The sequence below is a fragment of the Bison bison genome, unplaced genomic scaffold, assembly GCF_000754665.1.
Source record: "Bison bison bison isolate TAMUID 2011002044 unplaced genomic scaffold, Bison_UMD1.0 scf7180017864456, whole genome shotgun sequence".
NCBI classification, from domain to species: Eukaryota; Metazoa; Chordata; class Mammalia; order Artiodactyla; family Bovidae; genus Bison; species Bison bison.
Window position 1 is genome coordinate 7001789 of NW_011495018.1, and position 7704 is coordinate 7009492.

At 44.7% G+C, this 7704-nt stretch overlaps 1 long non-coding RNA gene across 1 annotated transcript in view; it reads left to right on the forward strand.

The window, feature by feature from the left end:
• Positions 1-5759, forward strand: part of LOC105002527 — a 23410-nt gene extending 17651 nt beyond the window's left edge. The window contains exons 2-3 of the long non-coding RNA XR_826974.1: positions 1520-1653; positions 5650-5759. This is a non-coding gene — a long non-coding RNA (uncharacterized LOC105002527). The remainder of the gene's footprint in view (positions 1-1519; positions 1654-5649) is intronic.
• The last annotated feature ends 1945 nt before the right edge of the window (positions 5760-7704 follow it).

Here is a 7704-nt window from a genome sequence, read left to right on the forward strand (position 1 = left end):
AAAAGGCAGGGAATGGGTCATTCTGCTTACCTATCTTCCTTCCTAGGGTATGGATGTGATGGCTGGAGCCCCTGTGGCCATCCTGAACCATTAGGTGATTTTGAGGATGGTAGAGCAGAAGGTTGGGAGCCTGAAGCCCAATGATACAGCCTGGAGCCATTGCACAGGCTATGCATGATCTGGCTTTCCCCAGACATTTTATTCATGGGAAAGATATATCTGTCTTATATAAGCCACTGTTATTTGGGGATTTTCTTTATGTTTTTATTGCTTAACATTCTGCCTTGCTTTTGTGAGAAGAAACCCTATTGAGGAACCAAAAGGATGAAGGGGGAAAGGATCATTGCAGAAAGTGTTTCATCCTTGGGAGATGCCAAAGATAACTTTCCTGAGTCTCTAAAAATATGACAATCAATGAAGTATCTGCTTCAAAGAAAACTGAATTCATAAACATTACAGGGGAAAAAAAAGTTTCTAACCAGCATATTTTTAATATGACATTTCCAATCTTTAAAATGACTTTTACCAAAATTGAATGTTATGTAGAACAAATTTTGACCGAAAAGATGGTTAGCACAGTACTCACAAATCCTGAGGACCTTGATCAGCCCTTAGGTAGTATTTACAAGGAGAATACAGGATAAACGACAAGTGTGTCCCTCGTCTCTCTCTCCCCCAACTCAAGCGAGGTGACCTGCTCAAATGTCGCTCTCCCAAACCTCAACTTCTAAAATTCTAACTCACCCACCCCCTGTCAGTGCCACCTCCACTGGCACACTCTCTCTCTCTTTAATTTCTCTTCTTACCACCTACTACTATCTAACAAGCCACATACATATGTATATATATATATTTTTTTTTTAATTTATGTATCTTATTAGTTGCCTATTTCCTGTGCCAGAATATAAGCTCCATGAGGGCAGGGATCTTTTTCTGTGTTTGTAACCCTTACATGTGGGCATCCCTGGTGACTCAGTGGTACAGAATCCGCTTGCCGTGTAGGAGATGAGGGTTCGATCCCTGGGTTAGGATTAGATTCCCTGGAGAAGAAAATGGCAACCCACTCCTGTATTCTTGCCTGGGAAATCCCATGGACAGAGGAGCCCGGCGGGCTACAATCCATGGGTTCACCAGAGTCAGACATGACTCTAAACCACCAGCAACCCTTACATGTAATGGAGTGCCTGGCCCACAGCATTTACTCAATAAATATACAATGTGCTGTAAAAGGAAGACTGTGAGAGCGAAGCTTCTCTCTGACTGGATTGTAAGTGGACTGTAACCCCCGGGGTGGGTAGGACATCTGGGTTCATATGGCTCCAGCCCAGGGAGGCTTCGGCTGCAGAGACTTTGTGACCCTGTGCGTCTTGTCCCAGAGCAAGCTTCAGGGTGTGTAGCGAAGGCAATCCCCCAGGCCACGCACTCAGGAGGCCCCATAATGGGGCTCCAGTGTTCCGCGGCTGCTTGCTGTCTTGAATTATTTCTTATTAATTTTATCTTTGAATTTATGTTTTGTAAGTGACGTTTCCTGGGTCAGTGGAGTATGCATCAGGGAATCAGAGCCTGGATTCATTCAGCTGCCCACTCCCCTGCTGTGATGCTGTGACCACACCTGCCTTCACTCCAGGAGGGGTCCCGGGCACGGGCATGCAGGTGGGTCACACACACCCTGTGTGCCAAGTCACCAGGCAAGAGCCCTGGCAACACTGGGATATTGCATTCGCCCCACAAATAACCCCATGACCCAGAGAAAAAGTGAAAGTTGCTCAGTCGTGTCCAACTCTTTGCAACCCCAAGGACTATACAATCCATGGAATTCTCCAGGCCAGAATATTGGAGTGGGTAGCTGTTCCCTTTTCCAGGGCATCTTCCCAATGCAGGGATCAAACCCAGGTCTCCCACATTGCAGGCGGATTCTTTACCAGCTGAACCACAGGGAAGCCTGAGAATACTAGAGTGGGTAGCCTATCCCTTCTCCAGTGGATCTGCACAACCCAGGAATTGAACCAGGGTCTCCTGTGTTGGCAGGCAGATTCTTTACCAACTGAGCTGTGAGGCAAGCCCATGACCCAGAGAACATGACATTAAATAACAGGCAAAGAACACCATGACTGATGAAGAAATCTCAGGTGAAGAAAGAAAAGGCCTTTTTTTTTTTTTTGGCTTTTGAACAAGGATCCCCATATTTTCATATTACACTGGGCCCCACAAATGATACAGCAGGCCACACTGGGCACAGATGTGAGACTGGCCAAGGAAAAGACTCTACTCCAGGAGAGTCCATGTGTCCTGAGTCCAAGTCCACCTAGCCTTGCCACAGGAGTGCCGAGTTCTCCCAGACGCCCGGGAGGCACTGCCCCCCCCACCCCGCCAATGTCCACCAGGGGATGCTGAGCACTGGAAACAGAGCCACTAAGCCCTTTCCCATCCCAGTGTCAGGTCAAGGGGCCCGTCCAAGCCTCAGGCTTACCTCGATGCTTTTTGAACTGGTCTATGTTGCTGTTGTCCAGTCGCTCAGTCGTGTCCGACTCTTTGCGACCCCATGGACTGCAGCACGCCAGGCTTCCCTGTCCATCACCAACTCCCGGAGCTTGCTCAAACTCATGTCCATTGAGTCGATGATGCCATCCCACCATCTCATCCTCTGTCACCCCCTTCTCCTCCTGCCCTCAGTCTTTCCCAGCCTCAGGGTGTTTTCCAGTGAGTCAGCTCTTCATATCAGGTGGCCAAAGTATTGGAACTTCAGCTTCAGCAGCAGTCCTTCCAACGAATAGTCAGGGTTGATTTCCTTTAGAATTGATGAGGCTATGTACGGATATAAATGCTTGGAGGCAGGAGTATGCAGCTAAGTGTAACCAGCTCTCTGGGGACGGGTGCCCTGATTTGTAGTGTTTGCTGATTGTCAGGCTATAAATATTCCCTCCAGGGCCAATTCTGAGCTACCAATATTTGATAACTAGCGGGCAAAATTCTAGAAAATGAAACAATTGTCTCTCATAAGCAGACATAAGCAGACTGCCGCACATTACTGCTTGGAGGGAAGCGGAAAGAGGAAAGGCATCATTCACTGGAAAAACCCCCAAGAGCCTGAAAATGCGAAAAATATGCACTAAGTGATGAGAATAATAAAAATGAAAACAAAGAGGAGATACACCACTTTTTAAAAATCAGACTGATAAAAATGTTAATTCTTGGAGCTTTCCTGGGGGCTCAGTGGTATAGAATCTGCCTGCCAATACAGGAGACACGGGTCAGTCCCTGGTCTGGGAAGATCCCACATGTCATGGAGCAACTAAGCCTGTGAGCCACAGCTACTGAGCCTGGGCTCCAGAGCCTGGGGGCCCCAACTGCTGAGCCCACCTACCCGAGGGCCCGTGCTCTGAAACAAGAGAAGCCACCCCAGTGAAAAGCCCGTGCACTGCAACTGGGGAGTGGCCCCTGCTCGCCACAACTAGAGAAAAATTTTGAGCAGCAATGAAGACCCAGCAGAGCCAAAAATAAATAAATTTTTAAAATAAAGATATCAAGTTTCAAAAAAAAGAAAAAAGAGGATGTAATCGCTTTTAAAAAATGTTAATTCTTAAGCTTTGGTGAGAAAATGAAGACCCAGTACAGCCAAAAATAAATAAATTTTAAAAATTTTAAAAAGAAAGATATCAAGTTCCTAAAAAATAAAGAAAAAAAGAGGATGTAGTCTCTTTTTTAAAATGTTAATTCTTAAACTTTGGTGAGAAAATGAAGACCCAGTAGAGCCAAAAATAAATAAATTTTTAAAAAGAAAGAGACAAGCTTCTAAAAAAAAAAGAGACAGGATGTAACCTCTTTTTTAAAAAAATGTTAATTCTTAAGTTTTGGTGAGACTGGCGGAAATGTCATTTTGTTCAGACACTTTGGAGAGCACTTGGATAGTGTTCAGTAAAATTGTAAATGTATGTAAGCACAGCAGTTCCTCTCGGGGGTAGCTGAGGGCAGTTCCCACGTCGGTACAAGGATGTTCCCCTATAGGATTCTGATCATGAGCTCCAGGATCTGTCCTCCAGCATCAACAGTTAGCAACTCATGGCCAGTCTTGTTTCAATTTTATCCCTACCTGCTTCTCTACTTCATTTATGGCAAGTAGAGAAGTAAATCCCAGGCATCATATTATTTCACTCATAAATATTTTATCTCTGAAACTTAAAAAACAAAACAAAGAAGAAACCTGAAGTAGGCTTGTGTTGGGTATGGAGAGTCACCAAGGAAGGGCAGATAAAAAGGCAAGGGTACTTTTATGAGCTCTCTGGAGTCTGGTTAGTTTAAACATAATGTTTCAAGCGCATTCCCTGAGGAAATCGTCCCTGTTCCTTACCAGAAACAGCAGGCTGAAGGGGCAGCCTTCTGGTGCTTGGCAGATTTTTGAGGTCAGATGGAATCTGTACTAACTAATCAGTTTACTGGATAAAAAAAACTAAGGACTGAGATCTGCATCGTCCTTACAAACCTCTTAGGACTTCCCTGGTGGCTCAGACGGTAAAGCGTCTGTCTACGATGTGGGAGACCTGGGTTCAATCCCTGGGTCGGGAAGATTCCCCTGGAGAAGGAAATGGCAATCCACTCCAGTACTATTGCCTGGAGAATCCCATGGACAGAAGAGCCTGCTAGGCTACAGTCCATGGGGTCGCAAAGAGTCAGACACTGAGCGACTTCACTTTCATGCAGGGAGGGGGTGGTTCGTATCACTACAGTGGTTCCCTCCAACATTCATTTTTATCATCATTATTTAAAAATATGTGCCTCACTGCTATATTTAAAATGGATAAACAACAATGGACTACTGTATAGCACAGGGAACTCTGCTCGATGTTATGCTGCAGCCTGGACTAGAGAAGAGTTTGAGGGAGAGTGGATAGATATGTGTATACGGCTGAGTCCCTTCGCTGTTCACCTGAAACTATCACAGCATTGTTAATCGGCTATACTCAGTACAAAATAAAAAGTTTAAAAAAAAATAAATTTACTTTTTTTCTAAAAAAAAAAAAATGTGTGCCTGATACCCAGTAAATAAAAATAGCAAATGTGTAATTAACCACCTGGGAGATCTTTAAAATGACAGTGGTCTTGCTAAATTCACTCCTAGCTATAAAATTTTGTCTCAATGTAATATTTCATATTGAAAAAACGTCATGCTAGTAGCAACAATTTTTCCAGGTTATTTACAAACATTAATCAAAACAATTCCCCTTTCCACTTTGCTGCTTTGGTTTGTGTTTTGTGGAAGGCTTTTCAGAACTTTGTTTTAATCTGAAAATAAATGGACCAGAGATTGAAAACTAGAAAAGGAAAAAATATGAAGCACTCTCACATTTTAAGAGACACTGCATGAAACTTAGTAAAACGCTCTATATTTAGTTTCAGTTAAGTGCTAGAAAATTTCCAGAATACAAAAGAGAATTTTTTCTCCACATAGAACATGGCTTTCTAATTCCTCCACACTACAGGTAATTCCCCTAAACTGTTCCCTTACTTACATTCACTCGGTAAGAATCATTACTCATTAGATTGAAGACTCCTTAGATTTTAAGCAGTAAGCAGCTGGTGGGGAGAGCAGAGAAAAGAAAGTGCAAAAGAACATTGTGATTAATTGTTTTTTTTTTTTTTTTTTCTGATTAGGACATTCGGAAAGCAAAGAGATCTGGTTAGCTTTTCAGCTCAGTTCGGTCACTCAGTTGTGTCTGACTCTTTGCGACCCCATGAATCGCAGCACGCCAGGCCTCCATCGAGTCGGTGATGCCATCCAGCCATCTCATCCTCTGTTGTCCCCTTCTCCTCCTGCCCCCAATCCCTCCCAGCATCAGGGTCTTTTCCACTCTGTGCTCTGTGACAACATAAAGGAGTGGGATGGGGTCGGGGGGGAGGTTCAAAAGGAGGGGACATATGTATACCTATGGTTGATTCACATTCATGTACAGCAGATGCCAACACAACATTATAAAGCGATTATCCTCCAATTAAAAATAATTTTTTTTTAAAAATGATGCACATTTTTTTCACATTTAATGTCTTTGAATTCAGGATACATCTGTCTTAGCCCTGTGTACTAGGCAAGGTAAGAGTCCCCCAAATTCATGTCCATCCGGAAACTCAGAATGTGACCTTGTTTGGAAATAAAATCTTTGTAGATGCAATCAGTTATAATGAGGTCATCCTGCTTCAGTATGGCCTTAAAGCCCACATGCCTGGCATCCTTACAAGGAGAAGAGAGGACACATCAAAGACAGGGGCGACACAGGGAAGGCCACGTGACAACAGAGGCAGAGGTTGCAGTGATACGTCTACATGCCAAGGAACACCGAGGACTCCCGGCAACCTCTGAAAGCTAGGAAGAGGCGAGAAGGGATCTGCCTGTAGCGTTCCTTGCAGGAAGCATGGTCCTGCCAGCGCCTTAGTTTCTATCAGCCTCCAGGACTGTGAGAGAAGACATGCCTGCTGTGCCCAGCCACTCAGAGTGTGGCCATTTGTTTCCGACGCTTAAGGAAACTAATATACCTGCAAAGCCTGCACACTTATGTGTGTAAGTACGCATGCACAACATGCACACACTCGACATGCGCATAGGTTTGCTTGCTCTTCATTTCTCTTTCCTCATTTATACAGGAAGGAGGAAAAGAACCAACAGCCTCTGGGCTGCCGGGCGGCGTTGAGAGCCAACCTCCAGGAAGCCCTGCAGCTCCTGGCTGTCAGCACGCATGTGCACGGAGGAGACTCCTGGCCTGACCACTCCGCGAAGCTGGCACAGAGAAAGTCCCCTATCGCGGAAGGAAAGGACCTACTAGTCAATCACGACATCAGTCTTCACCTACAAGACAAATGGTTGGTGTCCCGGGAAGTTTTCTTAACTTCAATTTGTTATCTGCTCTGAACTTGTCATCAACGGATAAACCTTAGCCTTCTCTGCCCCAGCTGTCTATCAATATATGGCTATCTAGCTCCACTCCCTTGACCAGGGCAAAAAACTAGAAAAAATAGTTGAATATGTTAAGTATTCTTGGATATGGGAAGACCTTTCTATGTATGATTTCAAAGCAAGAAAACCATAAAGAAGATTGAGTGGTTTTAGAAAATAAAAATGTTAAATGTATGGGGAAAAAACCATCAATTAAAGGACAAATAAACTACCAAGGGGCCAGAGAAGCCAGAGGAGGGGCCGTGAGGGTGCCTATAGAGTGTCCATAACAAGTATGTCAATGACAAGTGGTTGTCCAGTTGGCTTAGAGGTGAAAGGTCAGAGCAGCAGGATTTGGTCCTCCAGTGCTTCTTTCTTGAGGCACCCAGATGCCCCCTGACTGAAGGTGAGTGTGCTGAGCAGGTGTGATGGCAGGGTCAAGAAGCTGCAGCTGGAGGAGGAGAAGGAAGTAGGAACGCTTCCTTGAAGACTGACAGTCACCAGCCCCAAATCTAGAAGGACTTCTCAGCTGACTCCTCGGTGGCAGCAGACTTTGTAAATACAGTGAAAGACCAGGCCAGAAAAGGGCATCATCCATCAACTTAAAATTCAGTATCCTGTTACCAAATGAGTTATTTAGCTGTTTCAATGATTGTGGACTTCCCTGGCGGTCCAGTGGTTAAGACTTCACACTTCCACTGCAAGTGGTGCGGCTTCGATCCCCAATTGGGGAACTAAGATCCCTCATGCTGCACGCCATGGTCAAAAAAACAAATACACAC